Raw genomic sequence first — 27017 nt, forward strand, 5'->3', positions numbered from 1 at the left:
GTCATCTATGCACGAGGATACAAGTTCTCTCCATCCTGAGGCGTTCAACTCAGTGGCCTCCACTTCCCAGGTGCTTCTGCCCCTAACTCCTGAGCTTTTCATCTCTTTGCTCTGGCCTACCTTTGCGGACAGCCTACCTCGGATCACAATTGTGTATGTACATGTCTTATGGTCCCTTCTTCAGCTGTGAGACCTTCTTTATCCTCAGCACCCAGCACCACAATGTGAAAAATGAGTCTGTGAAAAATGAGTGACTAAGTGAATGGATGAAAGCACACAGTGGCCCATTCCACTGTGGGTTTAATCCAGACCTGGTTTCTCTGTTGTAAACCTACCCATCATCTCTCTAATCTTAGAAAGCTATGGAAAAAGAGACACGGGGCTTATCCACCTCTAATCACTTGGTATAAAACTTTCCCACAACCATGAACTTTTCACTAGATAAAAATAGCTCTTGTGAGTCCCACTTCTTCTCCACTAAACGGGATGGCTTTGCGTGCACAAAAACATCCTGACTCTTCTACCCAGCCCCCTTCTTCTTCCTATTTCTGCTCCTTCTAGACTTGCAGAAGTGTCCTTTCTGCTTATTGAACGAACTCTCTCCATGTGTCCTTGATCCAATCAATAACCTCCAGTGGTTATTGATCCATCAATCACTGACCCCTCCCTTGCCCAATCTCACATCCACTGTTGCCCATGGTTGGTTTTCCATAAATTCAGATAGGTGATGCTGATCTCCTAGCCTCTTTCTCTATGCCCTAAGCTCACTTGATTGTCCCTCGTTCAAACCCAAACCATGACCCTTTCTTTTTGCCATCATATCTCTTCAAAGATGGGCCATTCCTTCACCTCCCACTCACCCAGAAATCAATCTCTCTCTCTCTCTCTCTCTCTCTCTCATCTACTGAGACTTCTCCCAGAAGGAATCACCACCCTTACTCTCATTACCCAAGTCATCATCTAATTTCCCAAATCCTTCCTTCTCGGCTGTTGTTTCAGAAGGGATAGAGGGACAAGTAGGGTACAGGCAGCCAACAGGCATCCTGCAGGCAGAATTTGGCCTGTGAATCTGTTTTGTTAAGTTGATGAGGTATTTTAGACTGAAGATCATCAGCACAAAACTCCAGACTTGCCCTCTCTTGTGACAAGTGAGATCTGGTAACACTGGGCTTCCATTCCCACTTGGTGGCAGTCAGTGGAAACAGTGTTCCTCCCTTTAGAGAAATCAGCCCTTCCTAGTTGCTCACAAGCCCCACGAATCCCTATTGTCTCAGTTGGGCACATTACCCTTTTGTAATATTTGCCAGGCCCCTATGGACACTTGGGTTTCTAACTTCTGGACTACAAAGCTTCAAACGTATGATAATTTATTTTTTCCCCTCGTGGTTCCTTCACAATAAAAGTGTCTCAATACTTCTGGAGGTACGGTCATAAAAGTCTAAACATCACTGAACAAACACATGGAGCATGGACCATATGTAGTTCTCGCTCATGAGACAGGGCCTTTCTTCCCTTGTCACCAATTTTCTTACACGACATACCTTAAAAAAATCACCTGCAGGGGAGGAGAAGAAAGCACAGGGTCACTTCTCCAAGGGCCCTGTGCTGAGCTCTGTGAGCTCTTCCTACAGGCTGGCGCCTTGTCTCTGTGCCCGAAGGCCATAGCAAAGGGCGGGGCTTAATCCGGTCCTGCTCTAACATGTACCCTGTAGAAGGCCTGCTTGCCTGGCCACCTCTCCATCCTGAAGACTCTCCAATCCCCCGGTGGGCTACTGTGTTCAATGGGTTTGACTGCTCACTCCATTTCTCTCATTCAGTCACTCACTCATCCACTGTATCACTTATTCAGTCCTTGGTTAGCTACGATTTCACTGAGGGCACCCTGTGTTCCAGACCCTGTGTTAGACAGGGGCAAGATGCAACTTTGCTGATATCTTTCCGGTGGCGTAAACATCACACCGCCTGGCCTGCAGTACATTCTTCTGTGTTCAGGTCTTGGCACCACAGATTGGAACCAGAGCCCAGACTAAACCCATCTGTGTCCCGGGCATCAAGCTGGGAAAATACACCCAGGAAAGCCACAGAAGTGCTATGAAATTAGATTGGGCCTATGGACACAAAGCAGGCAGAGACTGAAGAAGATGAAACTCGCTGACCTCATAGGAATTAACCTCAAGGCTCCAGCCTGCCTCATGAAGGGCCATCTGGGATGAGGTATGATGGTTCATTCCGGAAGGCAGGAAGAGCATGACCACCCAGGTGCCGCTTGTGGCTTCCTCAGGGACCTTCCAATGAGAAGCTGGTTTCCCAGCTACTCCTCCCGCCCAAGAGATACTCCCGCCCTGACTTGGCAAGCCAGAGGTGACATTCCTGTGGGGACCATCATGTGAGGTCCTGAATGACTTTGCATGTGGTTCTCCCAACCTTTACAGTATGCGCTTCTCAATTACATATATTTTCTTTCCTACCCTGGAATGAAAGGCATAACTGTGTCGAATCCATTCAGTGACAAAGACAGGAAATGGAATAAGATTTGCAGACAAGAGGATACTCATGTTTCCATTTTGAAGACTATGGAGGGACAGAGGACAAATATTCTGAGAAGCTGCACATGTCCTCTGTGCTTACATGAAGCCCGTTGCTGGGCAATAATTGGCCTGTGTGTACAGGTACTTTTGGCAGGGGTCGGGGGGGGGGGGCAGATTATCCAAGCCTCTTTGGGAACATGATTTCAGTAAGTGAGAAGGTATATTATGAAATACACCCAGGGAGGAAGGAAGATTCTCCAGTGATACGCTGTGACCCCATCCAAGGATATCCAGGTAGGGAGGACAGTTCCACTACGTACAGAGTATTGTCGGACTAGTATCCCATCCTCCAATAACATAAATTTAGAAGTAACCCTCTCATTTGCTAAACACGCAGCCTTGCCAGTAGTTTCGTAAGTGTGTCATATTCAAAGACATTGCCAAAAAGCTACATCCATGCACGGGCTGAGTGGGAAGCATCCTACCTCGTGTCATTTGAGGGAAACTGCAGTGCCTTCCTTCCTGTCTCTGTCAGCCACAAGCATCTACTCTCTTAGGAGGCAGTGGTGCCTAAAATGTTTGACCATAGACTCTCTCCTGAAAGGCCTCCCTAAAGAGACAAATTGATTTTTTATAGGATCATGACATTATATGGAGAAAAGAACAAGGTGTCTTAAATGAATGAATGAGTTCATTAAAAAAATTTTTTAATGTTTATTTTTGAGAGAGACAGAGTGTGAGCGGGGGAGGCACAGAGAGAGAGGGAGACACAGAATCCAAAGCAGGCTCCAGGCTCTGAGCTGTCAGCACAGAGCCCAGTGTGGGGCTCGAACTCATGAACCATGAGATCATGACCGGAGCCGAAGTCGGACGGACGCTTAACCGACTGAGCCACGCAGGTGCCCCTGAGTTCATTTTCAATATGAGGAAAAAGACATGGGCACTATAAGAAGAGAGATCTAAATCTGACTGTAAATAATAGTACTGCTCTCACACAGCTGTTACGTGGATGAAATGAGATTGTGTGTGCAGAGTACTCGTCATTTTCAGAGCTGAATAAAACAGACATTTACTGAGTTTGTTGCAGGTACCAAACGCTGTCCTGAACACTCTACACATATTGACTCACTGGCTCCTTAAGAAAACCTTATGCAGTAGTGGTTATAACCCCACTATGTAGATGAGAAAACTGAGGCCCAGAAGAGTTAAAAACAGTGCCAAGGATCACATAATTCATCAGGGTCGGAATCCGCAGAATTTGAATGTCCAGAGCCCAGGTAAGTAACACACAGTAAGTGACTTTGTCTATATTCTTGGGAAAGACCCAGCATAGGCCACAGGTGCAGGCATCAGGTAGCTGATGGGGGCACGTGCATAGAGATGATGGGTAAGACAAAGCCAGTGTAGAAGTAAGGGAGGTGGGAGAAGAGCAAGGGGTGGAGTCCGGTGCCGAAAAGGGGACTGCGTGCTTTGGGTGGGGCAACTTGGTGGTGGGTTCCTGAAGGTTTGTAAAAAAGGGTGAAAAGACGTCAGGAAACAAAAGATGGGTGGTAACCCGAAGAAGAGGGCAAGGAGCTATGATAAAGTGATCAATTTCTCAAGGTCAGCCTAGCTGGCAACATACAGCTCCACACGGTCAATGGTTTTGCGGGACCAGTTTTGCGAGACCACGTTCCCTTTTGGTGAGCTGATCAAGGGTCACGGTGTGGCAATTCTGATTTGCTGAGGGACTTTGGGTGAATCCCTACTCCTCTCTGTCACGCAAGATACTGACACTTATGACCCTGATGAAATGTAGAGTATCACTGAATCGGTGATCAGAAATAAGGACTGGAGTTCTGGTTCAATTATAAAGTAGCTGCATTCACTCAGCTTCTCTAGTCTGTTGAATATGATCATGCATACCTGTCCTGCCTCCCTGCCTTAGATCTGCCTAGAAGGATTTAAAAAATACAATGAAGGTGAATACACTTGGAATTTGCATAGAATATGTAAAACTGTAGGAGTGTGATGTTCCAAGAACCTGTTCAAGCAACTAGTAGGTACAGAGCACCCACAATGTGCCAGGTCTGACTGGCTTTGCACTACGGATGTAGCAGTGAACAACGCGGTCCTCACCCATGAAACCTACATTGGATCAGGAAGGCCATTACCACATGAATAATTCCTTGAGTACAGCTGTGATAGACACTGTTGAGGGAGAATCTCACGTACACGGAGATCGCACAATTTGGGACGGGCCCCAGTCTGGGTTGAATCCTACCCTGACACGTTACAATTGGGAGGTTTCTCTCCCCATTACCTAAATCACTTAGTCTCAGGGCCCTTATTTCTAAAATGCAAGAGCTTTGGAGAATAAGATGATGGGAGAATGAGATGACAGGCACAGAACTTGATACAAAATAGGAGTTCGATAAATACTTATTATTTATTATCCATCAGGGCTATAACAACATTGACAATGACAATGATGATGGCCATGGTGATGGTAGTGATGTTAATGGTGTGATGGTGAGGGTGAGGGTGAGGGTTATGGCGATGGTGATGATGTGATGGCGATAATAACGATAACAGTGACAATGACAGTGATGGTGATGGTGAGGATGGTGATAGTGATGCTGGCCAGGACAGGACCACAGCTGGTCCCTCCCCTCCCCACCACAGAGGGCACACAGGGGTTACTTTACAAGTAAATCTGGAATGTGAAGCCATATGGCACCTTGCTCTGGCTGTCGGGTTCCAGAAAGAGCAGACTGGCATTTCCACACTGGTTTTCTCCAGCTACGTTTCCTCTTCTGGCCTCTGCTCATGCAAGCATCACCTCACCCTGAGAAAATGCCAGCGCCTTTGAGGTGAGCAGAGCCTAGGGAGGCGGGGGTGGGAGCATCTCTAAAGGTCAGGATGATTCAGCCGTCCTCTGAGAAGCCTCGGGTGATCCGGGAGGGTGATGCTGTTAGCACGAGGGAAGACTGGAGCTCTCTCCACCACTCTCCATCACGGCTCGGAAGCTTGACTCACCACTCCTTCCCCTTCCTCAGCAAGTCTAATGAGGGGACGTGGATGATTTATACAGCTGAGCTGCAACCAATGGTCCTCCAAAACGATGGAGCAAATTCCTCGATATCTGCCTGGAAAAATCTCCCGGGAGGTACAGGTTGGAAAGCAAACAGGTGCCCAAGAAGCAGCAGGGTATCTCACTGGCCAGCCTCACCCAAACTTCAGGCCAGAGTCTGGTGGGGGTGGGGAGAACAGGAAGCTGTTCCCTCCAGCCCAGCGCTCTCTGGGGGGATGGCCTGTGGGCAAAGAGGCCCCCAAACACACGGCACTGCTTTTTGAGGAATGGAAGCTGATAGCACCTATGGAGATGCTGGGGAGGACGAATCAAGTGCAAAACAGTTTGGGCAGCAGTCCACGTCACTGGCTGGTCTTGTTTTTACATAGTTGAACTGAGCTCGCTCTAACTGGCGACGCTGACAGCTTTGTCACCGTCCTCTCTCGTCCTGTGTGGGCTGGTCCACCCACGTATCATATCAGCCTGGCTCCCGGAGACCCTGGGCTGGCTGATTTTAAGGATCCCTTCTGCCCCTAGGCTCCGTGGTTCTCAGAAAGAAGCACCTGCAAATCGACAGGTGTGGATTCGAATCCTGACTTGGCCACCAATAAACAGTGTGATCCCACTAGGTCCCCGGCCCTCCCTTTATCCATCCAATATTTCCCGAGCCTAGGAAGTACCCTCTGGTGACGTCCCAGACTATTTTTTAGTATTGTGAAAACTTATTTCTTGGCTTTGCTTTTTGCTTGCATGATAGTTAATGTCCTGATGCTGGAAACACAGCAGTGAAAAACATGGTTGTGTTCTATTTTGTGGAATTATCTGCTAGTGAGGGAGGGGAGGAGAAAAAGGTGAGCCAAACACTCAAGCCAACACACAATGACAAGTGCTGTGAGGTGAGAGGACAGGACCCTCGGAGTGAAGAATAGCTACGAGTGAACTTAGTTAGATGGCCACATCAAAGAGGGTCGTTTTTGGAGAAATGATGCTTACGTCAAGACAGGAAGGACTAGGTAAGAGTTAGCCAGCCAGGTAGAAAGAGAGTTATCCAGGTAAGAGGACCAGCACAAGAGGATGCTCAGAGGCAGGACAGGACTTAACACCTCTCAGAGCCTCTGCTGCATTTCGCACAGCGCCACTCACATTAAAATAGTACATCATAGTGGCGCCTGGGTGGCTCAGTCGGTTAAGCGGCCGACTCCGGCTCAGGTCATGATCTCGCGTGATCTCGCGTGAGTTCGGCCCCCGATCGAGCCTGGAGCCTGCTTCGGATTCTGTGTCTCTCTCTCTCTCTGCTCCTACCCCATTCCTGCTCTGTCTCTGTCTCTGTCTCTCTCAAAAAAATAAACATGAACAAAAATTGTTTTACGTACTGCATTATAAAGACTGTGTGCGATCTGTTCCTACAAGTTAACTGTAATTCACACCCTAGGAGAAGTGAATTACCATTTGCAGCTTCTAATCAGGAACCAACACTTCGGGGATGATAAACCAGGGTATGAACCGCCCTAATTTGGAACCAACACGTTCAGAGGTGGTTACTTAACACTGAAAATATCTCTGTGTAAATTTGCACCGCAGGTTTGCTGGTTTGCATAGCGGCGGAAGTTAAGTTTTCCTGGGGGATACCTACGCTCGAATCTAGCAAAGGCTACAATTCAGGGTCTCCATGCTGTGTGGGAAATCCAGTGCTGCAGCGTCGGACAGAACTTCTGGTGAAGAAGCAAACGTTCTCTCTCTGGGCTGTCAATGTGGTGTCACTCACTGAATGACACCACAGAGCCCTTGGAACGCAGCTAGGGTGATGGAGACAGTAAATATTTAATTGCATCCCATTTTAATTAATTTACATGTGAATAGCCACACAGGGCTACTGGCTACCCGGCTGGACAGCGCAGGTCCAGAGCCTGGAGAATCCATCTGTCCTCCCCTTCACGGGAGGCTCCTCCATCGGACCGGACCACAAGGCTAGTCGGGATGCTGTTAGCATCCAGCGGCTGGGGGCCAGGCATGCTGCTGAATACCTCACGATGCGCAGGACTGACCCCATAACAAAGAATCCTCAGGCTGGGAATATCAAGAGTGCTGAGGCTGAAAAGTCATGGCAACTTAAGGAAAGCAGAGCAAGACTGACATAGGAAAGTCACTGTGATTAAGTCGGATGCTGCCCTGGACACAAGGGCACCTTGGTGCTTGGGGGAAGCAAGGCACAGGGAGCGCGGTGTTGCTACTTAGCTCTGGGAATACCAGCTCTAACCACAAGATGGCGCCAGCAAGTGACGACAACAACTGTTCTTTATGTCAAGGGCGCTCCTCTGTGGGTTTTTTTTTTGTTTTTTTTTTTTTCTCTTTGATTTTATTTTTCCTTTTGATGGAGATTATGCTATTGTCACCTGTTAGGGCAGAAATACTCGGTGACTCATGTGTCATGACTTCATAGCTGGTTTCATGAGTTTTTGACAGCTCCATCATGGTTCCTACAGTTAAGGATTATTTTCTCTCTTTGGGGAGGTTTGGGGAATCTGTGCCTATTCCTCACTGTCCTGACCCTCTAGTTCCACACTTAGCACGATGCCCGATAAATTCCCGGATAAACGGTTTGGATTTATAGAAGGGTTGGCAGTAGGATTCTGACTGGGAGACTCCCTGGGAGGATGCAGGGGCAGGAAGAAGGGAAGGTGGGGAGGGGGACGGAGGAGAGGGAGAGGTTTTGCAGGCAGAAGGACTACCAGAAAAAAAAAAAATTGATCGACAACTCGGGGCAGCTATTGGCACATAGAAAGGGCCAAAACTGGGGAGCTGGGCAAACGTGTGTCCAAATCGGCTCTTGGGCAGATCTGGTCAACCTTTCTGTGTCATTGCATCATCTGTAATTTGAGTTAGCACTACCTGCCTTCACAGACTTTGGATTTGTAATAGCAAAAGGGTGAGATCACAGGCAAGAAAGAACAGCGTAAGCTCTAAAATGGCTACAGGCGGAGGTTTTCGCTGCCTTGTGGTTACATGTGTGTGTTCCTTATCTGTCTACTTAGCTCCTTGGGGACTGTGACGATATTGTCTTTTCATGCCCTGCAGATAAGAGGGGGCTTAAAAAAAAAAGAGGGGGCTTGAATTGTGTACGTTATGGCAGATGTAGGAGCTTGTTTGATTTTTCTCCTGGTGCCCAACTTTTGCTGAACACTCACAGGATCGCCACTGTAGAAATCCGAAGGAAAGCTAAGAGGGATGGATACTTATACGAGAGGCAGCTGGCTGCCACGTACCCTTACAGGATGGAACTTAGCATTAGTGTCTTTGCCATTTTCAGGGTCTCCCCCTATCATAGGCAGACTCACATTAACACAATTCAAAAAGATTGATGTATAAACCAGCATGCCAAGTAATCACTGCACAGCAAGAACAACTGCCAAGGATACTAGAAGTTAGTTCCTTGGCTCAGGGCGGTCTCTCCCTGCAGGCCAGCTGCAAACCAGAAGCTGTCTGGGTGAGACAGGAAACGAAACATGTGGCATTAATTACATATTTGAGTATTTCCTGGCGCTGAGCTTCTGGCCAGCCTGACATTTCCACCTTCCACCACAAGGATATGCAGCCACTAAAACCGGACAGGTCGTGCTCCTGGGCCAGTGCCGCCTCTCCCTTGGACAACGCTCAGGGGACGCTTCCCTCTCTGCTCCTCTGACTCTCCATGGCCAGACTTCCGTGGTGGGTCAACCCCACTTCTGGTAGGCAAATTCTTTCTTTAGAGATATTCCTACCTTCTTTGAGAAGGCAGCCTGGTCTTGCTCTGCACGGAGGGACATCCTGCCTTCCAGGTCCCATCTCTCCTCTCCCGGGGGCTGAACTCCTCCTTAAGCTCGTTTCTTTCCCTTATGGCAGGGCTTGCAGAGTGGATCGGGCTCCCCCAGCACCCCTTGGTCGCCACTGCTCTTTCCACTTCCCAGCAAACAGCCTCTGACGTGGGGAGGGCTGGGTGCAGGGCTTCAGCAGCCCTGCAGCCTGCCTGGGGTATCAGCGCTGTCCCCGGGGCACCACCCTGGAGGACAGTCAGCAAGAGTGTCAGTTCTCAAACAGTCCTCAGGGCAGCAACAGCATGGAGCTCTAGGTGAAGAGACAATGTGCCTGTTCTTTAGGCTACTTAATCAAGAACTGGTCTATTTGTGGAAATGTCACAAAGCCCCTCTAGAAACCAGATTGAGGTCGGGATGTAGAATGCCTCCCTTTACCTTACCGCAGAGCTGCGGGTTCAGTGAGCATAAATTATTGCTATAAAAAGATCTCGAGGCTATTTGTTACCTGTGGTGAGCAAGGCTCACACATCCAGTAAGAGCGCGCTCCTTTTTCTAGCAGCGACCGAGATGCCCGCCAGAGCCCCAGGGCCTCGCACCACCAGGCGCCACCACCGGCTTGCTTGGGGAACTCCTGTCACCCCGGTCATGCTGGCCACACCCCTCCCGACTTACTTGTCCAGGCGGGAAGGTCCCGCCCTGTGGTGGGAGGGGCAATCATAAAGTCCCGCCTCTCTACCACAGCGATTGGCTCAGGGATTGACATGTGACCACGAGCCTGCCAATCAGAACCTTTCCCTGGAATTTCCAAATGAGTTGAAGAGGAAGAACCCAAAGCAATTAGAAGGTGAGTTTTGAACTGGCAGCAATGACAATTCCACTCTTGTGGGAAAGCGGGTCTGAGAAAAGAAAGCTGGCATCCAGAGAGAAGCGGTGTGAGAGAGAAGACCGACAGGTTCTGAGCGTGTCTGGTTTTAACCAAGCCTGACTACCACGTGGTCTGTCGACTCGAGCCAAGATCTTTCCCTCTGAACTTGAACTAGTGCAGGTGAGGGTTCTGCCACCTGCAAACAGGGAGTCCAGGCTCGCTGAACTTCTGGGGCACATTCACCCCCAGAAATGTTTGAGCCAAATCCCCTTAACTATCTGGGTTCTCAATTTGCCTTCGTAAACCAAAGACGGCACAGACTCTCAGATGGTCCTCTGGGCTCGGAAAACCGGAACGGCAAAAGGCAGGCATCGCCTGGGCTCCAGGAAGTCAGGTAAGCAGGGCTGTGAGGGTAGACCAACTTCAAATGTCAGCGCAGCCCCTTACGTAGGTGATAACTCAGGCAATCACACTTCCCCTCTGAGCCTCTGTTTCCTCATGTGTAAGAGGGAGACCATCACAGGAGTGATGGGGGATTTTATGAGACTCTGAGCACAGTGCCAGGCACTGAGTGGAGGCCCCGTAAATGTTCCCTGCTAGTCAAAAAGCAGCAGAAGACATGCCTTCTGTTCTCAGGCCACTCACCCCAGCCATCAGGTTGGCACCACAGCGGGGGGGAATGTAAGTGTCCCTTCAAAGCCAAGTTTCTCCAAGATAAATGTTCTGGGAAGACTTCTGGGTTGGGGCAGGAGGCCTTGTCCCGGGCTATCGTGAGACGGTGAGCCCTGCGTTCTGAACCACAGCCTCATCCCTTGTAAACAGAGAGAGCTGGGGTGCCCCCGAAGTCCCTTCGGCCCCAAATGCTGTGCTTTTCAGGACAAGTGAGGTGGTGAGTCCCAGTGGTTACTGAGAGTTCGTGTGTCCCTAAGCACTTTCTGGCCATTGCCCCCTTTAAGCCTCACCACAGCCATGTGAAGAAGGGACTCACTCTCCTCGTTTTTGTAGATAGGTAAACTGAGGCAAAGAGAGGCGAAGTGGTTTATTTATGTTTGAGTCGGAAGCAAGTGGGGGGAATCAGGATTCCTTCCCAGTCTGACTCCGGAACCTGTGTCTTAACCACTGCCATGGTAATGCACACACACACACACACACACACACACACACACACACACTCTCCCCACCTACTCCTAAGTGTGCTGACGCCCAGAACAGCTATTGTCGCTGCTCACGCAAGGCCGCCCTGGACGGCAGGGGCACAGAGCCGCCTCACCGGCCCCCTAACCTCCCTCAGACGGAAGCTCCCGCCCTGAGCACACTTTCCTGCACCGCCCCTCCTCACCGGTACTGTCATCCTAGGGACTGGGGAGCACCCAGCCAGATGTGCGTGGCACCAGATGGTCTAGCTTTGGGCTCCTAGGTTTGTCCTTTCCTCCTCCCCTGAGCACACATCTCCTGGGCACTGTTTTCTCTGGAGGTGGCGTGGCAGTCAGGGGGAGCCCTGGTTTGGGAGGCAGGGCCACTCTGATTCTGGCCCTGCTCCTCCCCTGGCCCACCGTGCGGCCTCGGGCTGTCTTGTCACATGTCAGGGCCTGTTTCCAGATCTGGTGCGTGGAAACAGACGGCTGGGTTCAACCAGGGCGTGGTGACCTCAGCAGTGCTGACATTCAGGCTCTGCTAAGTCCTTGTGGCGGGGGCTGTCCCTTCGTGTTGTGGGATATCTGGCAGCATCCTGGCCTTTACTCCCTGGATGCCAGTAGCACTTCTCTCCCATTGTGACAATCACGAGTGTCTTCAGACATTGCCAAGTGTCCCCTGGGGGGAGCAGAACTGACCCCGGAGGAGAACGGCTGGCTGAAATGATCTCCAAGGCCCCAGCACCCCGGGCTCAACATCACTGTCACAGTCATGTTTCTCAAACTTCTCGCACTGCCCTCTGACTTCCCCAGGCTGTGCACTGGGGCAAGTGTCAGAGGGAGTCTGTCCCTTCATCTAACGCATCTAATCGCTGGGACTGGGGTGGGAATGGCAGGACATCTGTCACCTCTTTCTTTACAGTCCCATTCTGGTCCCAGGGGAGGCCAGCACTCCCCCAGGAGACGGTGGCAGGCTGCCAGGTCTTTGGTGCCCACTTCTCTACAACGTAGGCACGATGCTTCAGAGGCCACCCATGGATACCTTCCTACTTTGGGGACCTGGCTCCCCAGTACACGAGAGCCACCAGCTAGACCCCAGTCCTCCACAGAGTTGGCCGGATGTACGTCCATTCTGCAGACCTGCCTCTCCCCCTTAGGGATGTCCCATGGTCTGTATTTTTGTTAACGGACCATTGTCCCATGGTCTGTTAGGAAGCTTTTTTGGCTCAGGACAGAGCCCCATTTCCTGATGAATCCTTATCAGCAACAAAGCTGAGACGTGGCCCCATCGGACTTCTGCGCTATTTCCCACATGCTTTACAACTGGGAGGAAAGAAAGCCGGGATGAACGCTTTCAAAAACCCCCACACCGAGCTCTTAGCAGATGCTCACTAAATATCCGTTGAGGTTGACTTGTTGAGTGATTGCCTGGGAAGGGGTAGGGTCTGCAAGGTAGTGAGCTCCCCCATCACAAGGAGAGAAACAAGGGAAGTGGGTCCCTAACAGAAATGATACAGAGGCAATTTAAGTACGAGATTGGGATTAGATTAGATAGCTTTTTAAATATGTGTCAGGTGGGAGGCTCTACAGCCCTGTGGCATAGGAGAAAATGAAGTAGATCCAAAACAGATTTTTTATGATAATAGTAATAAAAGGCCCTGGGATTCTGGAAGTTGAGTCACTTACCCAGGGAGTACTGCGAACATCTTGAAAATCATCTTTTTTTGAGTGAGCCAGAGAATACCGCGTTACTCACCCAGTCAGGCCATCTGGCATGAGATTCACTTGACTTAAAACAAAAACAACACCCACTTCCTTTTATGTCCCTGTCTCAGTTTGGGTTTCCCCCAAAGGAAAGCCTGAGAAAAGGGCCTGGGGTGGGCGGTTCTCTGGGGAGGTGAGTCCAGGAAGCTAGAGTGAGGGAGCGAGTGGGGAGAGGGAGGCAGAGAGGAAAGCCAGCGTGGGCCTGTGCTGCGGAGAACGGCGGGTCCATTCCCCCAGCACCACCTAAGAAGCTCCCACAGAGTCTCCCAGAAGGATCCGCGGGAAGGGCAGGAGGCTGGAACACTGGCCCACGTCTCCTCTCCCCCCAGTGGTTGAGTGGACGCCAGGATCGTTCACTGCCCTGCACCGTGGACTAAGCTTGCATGCACGCAGGCCGTGCAAGGTCAGTCTGCAAGCGTGAGCTCACACAGAGCTGCCCCGGGGCAGCCACCGCTGAAAGGAGACGGGGGAGAGGGACATCGATCACTAGAGGCAGCTGCGGCCCCAAACTCCCCAAGTCAAGCCTCTCACCTGCCCTCTGTGGAGTCTGTAGTGCCCCAAACTCATGGCCCCGCCTCACGCTGGTCTCAGGCCCGTTGCCCCTCTGATCCTGGTAAGACAGTCTGCCTGCTCCACACTCTCATGGCTCCAGGGCCAGCCGGGCCCCCGGAGTGCTGCATTTGAAGCCCTTCGTGAGGCACCCCACCCCCACCCCCTGATTCATCTCAGCCCTGGCTGCTCCTTCTCCAGCGACAAGCTCCTCTTGCAAGGTGAGTCACCTGCCTCTCCTGGCACTGCTGTAGCATTAACATATTTTGTCTTTATCCCAGTTCCTGGCACAAGGCTCCTCAAACTCTTGCAAATTCCTAAGTGACAGGAGGGTCTTTTGTCATTCATTCTGAGTCTGTGCCAATGAGGCATCTTGGGCGGGGCCAGGTACCCTCAGCAGAGGGCTGGTCACCAGAAGGACCAAGTGATAGAGGGCTGGAACTTACAGCCATTCCACTGACCTCTGGGAGGGGAAGGGAGGGTGCGCCACAGATGAAGCTGTACAAAAACTCTTGAACAAGATCTGACGAGCCTTCCTGTTACTGAACGCATCTGCCTGCTGAGCGGGTCACGCACTCCAGACCCGCGGGGACAGGAGCTCCTGCACTTGGGACCCCTAGAGACTTGCCTTAAGCACCTCTTCCAGCTGGCTATTCCTGAATTATGTCCTTTTATAATAAACTAATAATCTAGTAAATAAATTGTGTTCCTGAGTTCTAGCAAATGAATCGAATCTGAAGAGGGCATTTGGGAACTCTGAGTTATAGGCGGTAGGTCAGAGGCACAGGTGACAACCTGGATTTGCATCTGGCACCTGAAGCGGGGACAGTGTGGTGGGACCGGGTCCTTAACCTGGGAGATCTGAGGCTGTCTGCAGGTGGACAGTGTCAGAATCGAGTTACACCGTAGGACACCCAGCCGATGTCGCAAAATGGCTTGCGGAGTTCGTACTGGGCTTCCACACGCACGGCCCTTCCTTAAAGGTGTCTGTGGTCTGGCCCCAAGTCCCTCTGTCTGGAAGGCCCTTTATGTTCATTTCATCCAAACTCCGCCCATCCCCACGCCCACCTGAAACGTCACTCCCCCCATGGAATCCGCTTCTTCATGGCTGTGTCTGTGGAGTCCAGTGATCATTCGTCCGTCCATGTTGCCACACAAAAAATGAGCCTCTTGAGCTCAGAGGCCAGGTCTTATCCCCCGAGTGGGACCCGGCATGGAGGAGACAGACGGTGACTCTGGCAGGAGGAGAGGATGACTCTCGTAAACCAGCTTCAGGGCCTCCAGACTCCGTTTCCTCCACTTACAACGAGGGAGGGGCCTGGGCTGAATCAGGGTTGACTCAAGTGTTTTCTGAGAAGCACGAGACCTTCAAGATGCCTCCAAAGAACACATGCTGAGGCCTACTTGGTTTGGGAGATGCCCCCTCCTCGGACCCCCTTTTGGGAGTCGCCGTGGCTCTGCTGGGGATCCTGGCCAGCTCTGTCTCAGGAGGCCGTGTCCAGACTCGTTCAGCCACAGAAGGCTTTTCCTGTAAAACCCAAGAGCGTCTGGAGGAAGGAGAACATCAAGAAGGCACCCTGGGCACGGTCAGCCTAGAGACGTCTGGTTCCTTCTAGCTCAAGAATTCCACCAGCACCATCAACTTCGGACCAAACAGAACGTGACAGACTTATTTATTTGATTCGGGGGGAAATGTTCTGACGGAGCTATCCAGAGGTGAGGAGGCAGTGAGCTTGCAACCATGACGTGGAGGTGTTCAGAAAGCATGGAGGAACCCCGCCAGAGGTTAACAACATCGATGTGGAATTGCAATATGGGAACCGGACAGGTTCGAGAATGTTCATTTTATGTCCAGGGATGTGCTTGTGGGTGAGTATGAACCCCAGAGATAAATGCTAATTTGTGTGAATGCACGCCTTTCCTGGACAAGGACTCAGTGCTTTCAAAACATTTTAAAGGGGGTCTGTGAGCCCCCAAAGTCTCCCTGATGGTCCAGACTGGCAGTTCACGGTTCCATAGAAAACACACACACACCAGCAGCTCACAGAGGATGGAGAACAACGGGTTGGGGCCATCCCTGTCTGTCGCTGTAATTCTGCCTTCCGTGTGCTCATCAACAAATTCTCTGCACTAACTGCCCTGATGCTTGCCACCTCTTTGACCTTGGTCCCGTACTTGGCCTTTCCATGCCCCCATTTCTCCATCTGTCAGTTGGGAACAGCACACTATAATTGTGAGGGTCAAGTAGAATGAGAAAGCATCACATAACATGCCAGTTGGACCGTAGTGGGCCCTCAACCACGTTACCCACCATTTAAAAGAGCAGGAAACCTCTCGCTCGTTGGTTTAAGCCTAAGAGGGAAAAATGTCTCATCTGTGATTCAGGTCAAGTTTATCCTGCTAGGCAACCTGTTCCTTTCTAACCGAATACTTTCTAATTGTTGGAACTGCTTCTGGCTTAGAGCACCATTCATTGTCTGCATCTCGGATGGGCTCATATTCCGGGAGCCCTTCCGGGCTCCGTCCTGCTGGGAGCTCTGGGGAAGGGGTGTATCGTTCTCTCGGCCTCCTCTGCTTGGGTCAAGCCAGCGGCGACACCTTCGCTACGCGGCTTCACCGTGCACCTCGGACACCAGGGTCTTTGGACAAAAGCTAGCGGGTTAGAGGTCCGTGGGCAGTGGAATGCTGGATTTCTGCATCAAGAAGAGAGAAACCAATTGAATCTGAGCACATACTCTGGAAAAAGACCTTGAGACAAATCCAGCTACCCCCGTGTGACAGGTGAGAGAGTTGAGTAGTGCTTCCTGATCATGTTAGTGATCACTAGAGAAATTAGTGATGATGCCACCGACATAACAAATGATTCAATGGGAGTTTCCAAAGCACCCTGATGGTCATTTAAAGGCTCTCCTTTGGCAAGCCTAAGTCAAGGTGCCCACCAGGCAGGTGACTAGGATCGCATTCATAGGAAGCCCAGGCCCAATCTCTGCCAACCCTCCCAGAACTTTCTCCTGCTTCCCTCCTACTCCCTCTTCCTGTGTTTACCCAGCTTCTGACTCCCATCTACTCTCCTGGGCCTGCACTAGCCCCTTGGATCTGATACGAATTTAGTTTCTCGGGCCCAAATCTGGACAGCTCTGTCTTTCTGACACCATCTACCCTTAACTTCCGTTCTAGATTCTCCCGGTTATTACTGCCTAACACGGCCTCAGTTCTTAAGATTCTAGGGCCCCTGACTGGGATACCAGCCACATGACGAAGCCCTTTGCTGTGGCCAGCGAAGTTCTCATCTCTTAGAGCTTGTGGTGTTGTCTCCTGTCCCCCCTCCCACCGGCACATGCTGGCTCCCTTGCCGTTCCTGGAATTAGCCAAGCAACCCCGCGGCCTAGATTTCTCTGCAGCTCCCTCCCTTGTGCCCCACCTCCTTCACTCTGTCCCCCATCCCATTTTCTTCTGCTTCATGCCCATCATGCCCACCTGACCTACGACACTGGGTCTCCCTGCTGATTGTGTGTCTCCTCCAGCCAGGATGACAGCTCTGTGAGGGCTGAGACCTTGTTCTGTTCATCACTTCTGCCGATCACTGGAACAGTCCCCGGCACATAGTAGGCGCTCAGGAACCGCTGGCAGAACGCGTGAAGGATCGCACTTTGCACCTCACAGAAAAGAACCGTCTTTGAAAGAGGGGTCGGCCCCGATCGTATCCCTCTGGACTGCTGGCCGAGGCCTTCCACTCAGACAGCGCCAAGGGCGGCCCTCAGGCACTGGTACCTCTGCCCTGCAGACCAGGCTCTCCCGACACCCACCCCTCCTGCTCCCTCACCTCCTGCCTCCCTGGGGCATCACCTCAATTTATTTTCATCTTCCCTGGCTTATGCCTTTATTCTCCCCTTCACTCTTTGTCTCACTCTCTAGAACTGTGAAGGTCATGAAGCTTGTTTGGTGTCCCTGGGGTCCAGGACAGTGCTGGGCACACAGCGGTCATTTATAAAAGGGATTGTGCCAGAAAAGAAGGTGGGGAAGAAGGGCAACCTGGATTCAGCCTCGCTGCCCAGGCCCTTCAGCTGATGCTTCTATCGGGCTTCTGCTTGGCTCTTCTTATGGGCTTGAGTCCAGAGTGTCCTTTCCTCTCCTCTCCTTTCTTTTTTTTTTTTTTTTTTTCTTTTTTTTTTTTTTGAGAGACAGAGGGAGAGCCCAAGCAGGAGAGGGACAGCGAAGGAGACAGAGGATCTGAAGGGGGCTCTGCGCTGACAACAGACAACCCTACGCGGGGCTCAGACTCACAAACCGTGAGATCATGACCTGAGCCGAAGTCGGACGCTTAACTGATTGAGCCACCCAGACACCCCCAGAGTGTACTCTCCTGATTTCCCTTATCTCTCTGGTTTTCATTCCACCCCCTCACTTAGCACCCAATGCAAGTTCCCCAAATCGCAGCCAATGGTTGGCTTACCAGGCCTTACTTGACCCAAGACAGTTTGGACAACAGGCATTAATATCACCCAACCTAATACCTGACAGCCTATAAGAGCTGTGTCCAGGCCCTGTGATGCCAGACCCCAAAGGCTTGCCTCCGTGTTTTCTCATTTATACCCTGACTATCTTAGATGTATTTATGGTCTATGGAAAGGAGCTATCATCGGGAAAATTGGAAGAAGACAATTTTTGTTGTTTCTCTTGTGTTGGAGGTCCCTTCATGGTTGTGCTCTCCAGGGTGGAGAAGTCTACATTCCCTACCTCAAGACCTCTTACACAACAGCAGCCTCCTTGGGAGAAACAGGATTACTGATTAATCCAGTGACTGTGGGAGGGTTTTTGCACTGGATGTGACATTTAAAAAAAAATTTTTTTAATGTTGATTTATTTTTTAGAGAGAGAGAGAGAGAGACATAGAGTGTAAGCAGCGGAGGGGCAGAGAGCGGGAGACACAGAATCCGAAGCAGGCTCCAGGCCCTGAGCTGTCGGCACAGAGCCCGACGCGGGGCTTGGACTCATGAACCGCGAGATCATGGCCTGAGCCAAAGTCTGATGCTTAACCGCCTGAGCCACCCAGGTGCCCTTGGTTAAGAAATTTGATGACAGAACAGTAAAGTCTTGCCCAATCCTGTAATCCCAAGGGCAGAGAGAAGGAATTCACATGCATTCAGTCAACAATGAGTGGACACCTCCAACGCCCTTTCGCACACACCAGCCCATTCGATCCTCAGCTGGGTATCTCTGTCTAGCACAAATTCTTTCATCAAGTGCGTATTAACCGCTGTGCTAGAAAACAATGGAAAAGACATGATGCTGGTGTCATAAGGATAAAAAGACCATGGAGGGACCCAGCCTGTCTGGGGGGTTGGAGGTGGTGTCACAGGAGAGGAGTGTTGAATCTGGGTGCTGAGGGCACCAGCCAGGATTAACGAGTAGGAACTGAGGCCCCAGAGAGCTGTTGCCGTTCCCAAGGCCGCCTGGCTAGAAAATGCAAGAATAAGAATTAAAAGATATGATGATGGACACCTTCCTCACAAGTTAGTGTGGGGACCGAGGAAAATAACAGACACGAACGTGTTTCGCAACCTGCAAAGTCCTCTAAAAACGCAAGGCATTACGGTGACTCCAGGACCGTCAGAGGAATCTGGGGCCATTGCGGGGGACTCTTCACCAACGGAGGGCTCAAGAAACAGAGCAAGCCTGTTCTGAAACCAAGTGAGGAAACAACCAGTGTGCCATTCGTGGTTAGAGGCCGCCTACTGCTTTAGTCTTTGGTCCTCATCCCCAGCCAGGTAGCCCGTTTCACAGAAGTACTGAGCAATGAACGCACTGCTCTGGGACACACGGCCCAGAAGCTGGGACGCTGGACTCTCCCGCCGCTCTCGAGGGGCCACTCTGAAGATAAGCACTTTGGTCACGAATGGAACTGCGCCGGGAACACCTGGCCCAAAGCAGACCTCTTGGCTTCATGTGGGATTTGTTCTGGACTAACCTCCCCAGCCCCTCACCCCCAGATTCCCTGAACAACACTCCCCACCGATGTCCGTGCCTCGTGATAGCTCCCAGGCAAAGGTTTTTTTATTTCCAACATGGCTTTTATGTATTGACCTTTTAAAAAAAACACTATTTTTTATCCTCTGAATTCTTCAGGCTGCTGACACCCGGATCACGGTTGTTTTAACTGTTTAGAATAGCAACTCTGTTCATCAGCCTGTGGAACTTCTTTTTGTGGGAAATCTCTCTGATGCCTAAAAAAAGAGACCTGAAGACATGACAAATACCTAAAATGGTCAATATTAATAGTAACCGAAAGAAATGAAAATGAAGTGAACTTCCTTGCACACCCATAAAACAAGTCGTGAAGGCGGTAAAACAGAATTCTCAATTGATTAAAGCGAGTACACCAGTAATTACATCTTGTAAATTAATCCAGGCAAAGTGCATTTAGGCTTGCAAACTGCCCACCTACATGTTTAAAACCCAGTCAGAGATATAGGTCCAATAAAGTCTTTGAGTCTTACTTATAATGACATAATAATGGAACACAATAACCCCCTTAAACAAAATCCAAGGGGAGAAATATTATGCAATTAAAAGTATGTGAACAAAATAATGTCGGCCACATTAAGTAAGAATGTTGTAAAACACTTCTGTTTTATGTAAATGAAATGAGTAGGATGTCGGCCACATTAAGGACGTTGTAAGATACTTCATGAAATGAGTAGGATTTTGAATTCTCTGATGAAAAGTTGAACAAAGAGAAACCAAAAGAAGCCCTCTAAAAAGTATTAGTGTTTTATCTTTCGTGTGTGGCTTGGGTGAATTTTTCCTTATCAATCGTTTATCAATTATTTGTTTTCCAATATTTCAAAAGAGACTGCTACTAATTCCATACTAGAAAAATAAGCATAATTTTTTTAAAGCCCTCAAAACGTCTCTCCAAAGAGAGACGTATAACAAAATCCTCCTATGTCTTAAATTAGGTCTACCAGAAGGTTCCAAATGCAGGATCTGTTATTTGTTAAGAATGCCACATCTCTACCCACGGACACCCTTTAATCCTTACCCCTGAGTCAAATTCAAAGCACGCTTTAAGGACCTGTTAAAACTCCACTTTGCCAAGTCATTTGTAAACGTCTACTGAGCACCTCTCAGCTCCAGTGAAAACAGAAAGGAATAAAGGAACAGTGGAAACAGAGAGGAACAGCCAAAGTCTGCCCTTGAGAAGTCCAGCTCAGCTGGGGGACACAAACAAAGGAGATGATGACACGATGAGGCAAATGCACCCCCGAGGGTGGATGATGCTCGCTTCTGAGGCAGTCTCAAAGGCACTGCTGGACGGCACAATCCCTGAGGTCCCCTGATGCCTGGAAGTAGGACATGTGAGAACCTATGAAGGGGCTATGGGATTGGTCAGGCGAAGAAGGGAGAGCGTGACAAGACGTTCAGCAAGTGCAAAGGCAAGCGGGCTTGAAGGGCCCATGGTCTTCATATTCACAGCCCACACGAGAGCAGATGTAATGAGCTGAGAAAAGACAAGAGGAGGCCAGGGTTTATGACCACGTTAATGAGACTTAGCAGTGAGGAGTCTGGAAGCACGGTCGGGACGCACACAGTCGGTCTGGGTTTTGAGGCTAGCGTCGGGGGTGGGGGGGACAAGAGGTAGGGAATCCCATCCGGCAATGATTTGAACAGTGAAGGGAAGGTGCTCTCAGTAAGTAAATACTATGAATAAGTCAGACAAAAGCAGAGCACGGGGTCAGAAGCCAGATTCAGAAGGAAGCCCTTCCTTCAGCAAAACCTGGCCACTGGCAGAGCTAACGAGATGTGTTGATTCAAATCCCTCCAAGAGTATTAAGTGGAACATTAATTCGGAAGGATATTGGTGGATAAAATCCTCAAACACAGAAGGGTGCCACGTGGCAAATGGTTCTGGGAAAGGCTAGACGGTGCTGGACTTCTCAGAGCCTTTAAGGAGCTCATGTGTAGTATGACTCCATTTGGTGGATAAGCACTTCCCAAACTATGTTGCTATTGAAACTTTATTTCCACAGTTGTTTGGTATCCTTTGGAGCATACTCTGGACAATGTTACCAGGCCATGTTGTGTGTGTGTGTGTGTGTGTGTGTGTGTGTGTGTGTGTGTGTACAGGATGTGGTTTGATATAGATATACATTCACATAAAAAAAGACCCAAGAGCATTTGGAATGCATCATGTCAAGGAGGGCTCATCAACGTGTTCCTAAAAATCCACATCTCGGAAGGTGTTGACCCAGGGTGACCTTCTGATGGTGACAGCTCTGTCACATCGACCCTGAGTGGCTTCTGTTAGCCTGAAGACTTAGCCCGGGGCCAACAGCAGCAGCCCCAGCGAAAGGCTGCAGAGTGTGTCTTTCATTCACTACTGTTCCTTCCACACCACGTTCCATGTCTCATCCTCCAAACCCTCCTGGTTCCCTCTTCTTCCAGCCCTCCTTTCTTCCACCCTTTGTACTTTCTGAGTGCCAGGGACTGGTGATTCCACTCTTTATCCCTAGCTGACCTTATATTTCAAACCGGAATCTCTCAAAGAATCTAAACTCAGATGCGATTCACTCTCTTGTAAAAAGTCCGCGCGTATCATTGAAGTTTGTGTACTGCTCTTGGTTGTAACATAATTCACCTCTTCATTTGTGACTCTGATATTTGCGGAAAAATATCGTCCCCAAATGCCATTAGTTTCAACTCCTCGATCCATCTTTCCTGACACTTAGTCAATGATTCTCTGGCTCTAATTCATCACATCGGACATAATGCAAAAATTGAATTAAAACATTTCAGGGCAGGTGGAATACAGATTAGACACAGGATGTGGTTAACATTGCGCAAGGCAATACTGGAGCAGATGTAATTTGAAAACATTTAAGGAGGAAATTACTTTAGGAGGAAAAGAAAAAAAACACCCCAATATCGGTATCTAAGTGTTGGCGACGCACCTATATAACAGATAGCTCTGGGTTGATGACTTCATATTACGGAGCTACAATGGATTCCCTAAGGCTTCTCCGTTGAATATGCCTCTTTACCATGAAAAACTTCTCCATCATTGAGGGAGCCTGCCTTGTTGATTATGCTGGGAGGGCTCAGGAAATAAGGTGGTGAGACCCCAGGCTGGAGGACTATCAGTGCTCTTGACTGCAAATTCCAGAAGAGTAGATACAGGAGTGTTTGACTTCTCATTGTGTGTGGGACCTCACACAAACCTGGTACACAGTAGGTATTTGATACATACTTAACAAATGGGTTCAATAAATGGATGGATGGGGGCGCCTGGGTGGCGCAGTCGGTGAAGCGTCCGACTTCAGCCAGGTCACGATCTCGCGGTCCGTGAGTTCGAGCCCCGCGTCGGGCTCTGGGCTGACGGCTCGGAGCCTGGAGCCTGTTTCCGATTCTGTGTCTCCCTCTCTCTCTGCCCCTCCCCCGTTCATGCTCTGTCTCTCTCTGTCCCAAAAATAAATAAAAACCGTTGAAAAAAAAAATTTTAAAAAAAAAAATAAATAAATAAATGGATGGATGGATGGATGGATGGACGGACAAATGGGCAGATGGATGAATGGCATGCCAAGGTCAGCATGAGCTCATGGCTAAACTACTACACAACTACTCCAAATAATAATAACCATAGAATAGCGAACACTGATAATTGCCTAGGTACTTTTTGGTAGAGATTATTCCACCATAGAGTGCATACTGTTATTTTTTTTTTTTTTTGCCTTATTTTATAAAAAAAAACTAAGATCTGGAGTTTAACATGGTCAAAATCACATAGCTAGGAAATAGCTATTGCCCATTCTCCACCTTTATCTGGCGATAAAGAATAGCAACATAATGACAATGTCTATTTCAACATGGGGAGAGAATATCAGTGAGAAGGTGGTAAATGCTGTTCTATCAGTCCTGCTACTGATTCTGTTTTGTGTTTCATTTTTTATCATTTGTTTGTTTTCGCCACTCATTCATTTTATAATTGTTCTTGTTTTACATCAGAGCCAAGCATAAAGACTGTACTGAACACATTAATGAATAAACGTGAAGCCTATTTTCTGTTGGGTTCCTTTTTAGGTAAAGAGGGCTTAACATTGATGGCATAGCTACTCTGCATCAGGCACTGTAGATGCATCACGTGTGTAAAATCATTTAATTCTTACAATCCTATGAGGCAGGGGGGAGGAGCCAAGATGGAAGAACAGCATGGAAGCTTTTTGCATGTCTTGCCTCCATGAAATACAGCCAGACCAACACTAAACCATCCCACACACCTAGAAAACCGACTGGAGGGTTAACACAACAATCTGGACAACCTGAACCACAGAATTCAGCAGGTACAGGGCGCGGAGAAGTGAACTTGGGGAGCGGGAAGGTGCAGGAAGGGAAGTACTTTTGCAAACAGAGAGAGGATGGAGACTGGAGGGGGGGAGAACACAGGAAAAGCACGCTGCCCAAAAGCAGCTGGAGAGAAAGAGGAAAATTGGAAACCGCTGCAGGGACTAAACTAAAAAGGGAGAAAGGAGAAAGGAGAGGGTTTAAATCCCATTAAGACTGTAAACGAGGGGAGCGCAAAGGCTGCAACCCCGCAGCTCCCTACCTGGCGGTGCTCTGGTGGGAAGGGCGAATCCCCAGGAGCAGAGTGGGGTCCGGGAGGGTCTCGGGCCACACGGGGAAAAGCGGTTCCACTGCTGGAAGGACATTTGGTGGAGACTGTGGAAGCCACCCGGTCCCGGCAGACCCCGGAAGGAGGCCACCTTCGCTGGTGCTGGAACAAGGCCGTCAAGGGTGAAGCCCGGTGCCAGACGTGTGTTGTGATTTTCCCTCATCCCGGAGACGCTGCTTCCACACTGTCTCGTGAACATTTTCTGGGACGGGCTGGCACCTGGCCGCAGTCTCGGGGCACCGGCAACAACAGGGTCCAACGGGCGTTCCCGGGTGCAGCCGGCATTCGTCCATTGCTCATTCGGCCACTGCTCGGTGAGACCCTCCCGCAGAGGGGCGGAGTGGGTCAAAGCCGCAGTCCTTCGGAAGTAAGGGGCCGGGGAAAACAGCCGCGTCCGAGACAAAACTCGGGAGAGAGGTACTGCCCGGGGCCTGGTCACGGAGAGGGGAGTGGACGAGACCTGAAGACGGAGGACCGGTGCGCAGTTGCTGACCCGGGAGAACACACTGGGTGGCTGGGTGGCGCCATTTTTCACCGCTCCCGCGCAGGCGCAGGCGCACCCACGAGCCCCACAGCACGCCACCCCAGGAGGCTAGCAGCGCCATCTAGTGGAGAGCGGAGCCGTTACACTGAGCCCCGCCCAACTGGGCCAACCTCGCTCTTCAGGAACAGAAATCTCACCAACGGCTTAATTTAAGGATGATAAAGCCCTACATAGACTGACTTCTAGGGGAAAACGAAGTAATTTCAGTCCTATTTCAATCTGTTAGCAGGTCCATCTATTCAATTTTCTTTCTTCTTCTCTTGTACACTACTTTTTCTTGAATACAGAAAGAGAAAAAAATTATTTTTATTTTCAATTTTTATTAAAAATATTTTTCTTTAATTTTTATTACTGTATTTTTTACTTTTGTGTAAATTTTTTCAAATTCTATTTTACTTCCATCATTTTATTTTAGTCTACACTTCAGTGTATTCACCTTTTCAAATTTTCAAACGATCTCTTTTTTTTTCTTTTTTCCTCTTTTTAGTTTCTTTTCTTTTTCTTGAATGCAGAAAGAGAAAAACTTCATTTTTACTTTCAATTTCTATTAAAAATATTTTTCTTTAATTTTTTTACTGTATTTTTGCTTTTATGTACATTTTTTCAAATTCTATTTTACTTCCATCATTTTATTTTAGTCTACAGTGTATTCATGTTTTCAAAATTTCAAACGATTTCTTTTTTCCTTTTTTTAATCTTTTTTCTCTCGTTTCTTTTCTTTTTCTTGAATACAGAAAAAAATTCACATTTATTTTTAATTTTTATTAAAAATATTTTCCTTTAATTTTTCTACTATATTCTTTACTTTTGTGTATATTTTTTCAAATTCTATTTTATTCCCATCATCTCATTTTAGTCTACTTCAGTGTATTCATTTTTTCAAATTCTCAAACGATTTCCTTTTTTTTTTCTTTGCCCTCCTTTTTTTCCCTCCAATCTGTCAAAGCACTTCAACACCCAGACCAAAACACACCTAGAATCTAGCATCACTTATTCGATTTTTGTGTGTGTGTCTTTTAATTTTAATATTTTTTAATTTTAATATTTTTTAATTTTAATATTTTTTAATTTTAATTTTTCTACCTCATTAATTCCTTTTCTCCCTTCAAAATGACGAAACGAAGGAATTCACCCCAAAATAAAGAGCATGAAGAAACAACACCAGGGTTTTAACCAACATAGATACAAGCAAGATGTCTGAACTAGAATTTAGAATCATGATAATAAGAATACTAGCTGGAGTCAAAAATAGATTAGAATCCCTTTATGCAGAGCTAAAAGAAGTAAAACATAGCCAGAATGAAATTAAAAATGCTATCACTGAGATGCAGTCATGGATGGATGCAGCAGCGACAAGGATGGATGAGGCAGAACAGAGAATCAGCGACATGGAGGACAAACTTATAGAGAATAATGAAGCAAAAAAAAAAGAGGGAGATTAAGGCAAAAGAGCACGATTTAAGAATTAGAGAAATCAGTGACTCATTAAAAAGGAACAACATCAGAATCAGAGGGGCCCCAGAAGAGGAAGAGAGAGAAATAGGTGTAGAAGGGCTATGTGAGCAAATCATAGCAGAAAACTTTCCTAACCTGGGGACAGACACAGACATCAAAATCCAGGAAGCACAGAGGACCCCCATTAGATTCAACAAAAACTGACCATCAACAAGGCATATCATAGTCAAATTCACAAAATACTCAGGCAAGGAGAGAATCCGGAAAGCAACAAGGGAAAAAAAGTCCCTAACCTACAAGAGAAGACAGATCAGGTTTGCAGCAGACCTACCCACAAAAACTTGGCAGGCCAGAAAGGAGTGGCGGGATATATTCAGTGTGCTGAGTCAGAAAAATACGCAGCCAAAAATTCTTTATCCAGCAAGGCCGTCATTCAAAATAGAAGGAGAGATAAAAAGTTTCCCAGACAAACAAAAATTAAAGGAGTTTGTGACCACTAAACCAGCACTGCAAGAAAGTATAAGGGGGACTCTCTGAGGGGAGAAAAGATATATATATATATATATATATCAAAAGCAACAAAAGATTACAAAGGACCAGAGAACACCACCAGAAACTCCAACTCTACAAGCATCATAACGGCAATAAATTCGTATCTTTCAGTCCTCAC

The 27017-nt window shown here is 48.7% G+C and overlaps 1 protein-coding gene and 1 long non-coding RNA gene across 3 annotated transcripts in view; both read right to left on the bottom strand.

The window, feature by feature from the left end:
• The window catches only part of KCNQ3 (potassium voltage-gated channel subfamily Q member 3), a 310000-nt gene that overhangs the window by 173541 nt on the left and 109442 nt on the right, over positions 1–27017 (bottom strand). The window lies entirely within an intron of this gene.
• Positions 4938–6821, bottom strand: LOC132664541 (uncharacterized). Of its 2 annotated transcripts, none has more exons than XR_009603765.1 (2): positions 6724–6821; positions 4938–5571 (listed from the first exon to the last, which is right to left on the bottom strand). It is a non-coding gene; the product is annotated as an uncharacterized LOC132664541 (long non-coding RNA). The 2 variants fall into 2 exon arrangements; XR_009603766.3 differs by having other exon boundaries at positions 4938–6143.

The sequence above is a fragment of the Panthera onca genome, chromosome F2 (assembly GCF_046562875.1).
Source record: "Panthera onca isolate mPanOnc1 chromosome F2, mPanOnc1 haplotype 2, whole genome shotgun sequence".
NCBI classification, from domain to species: domain Eukaryota; kingdom Metazoa; phylum Chordata; class Mammalia; order Carnivora; family Felidae; genus Panthera; species Panthera onca.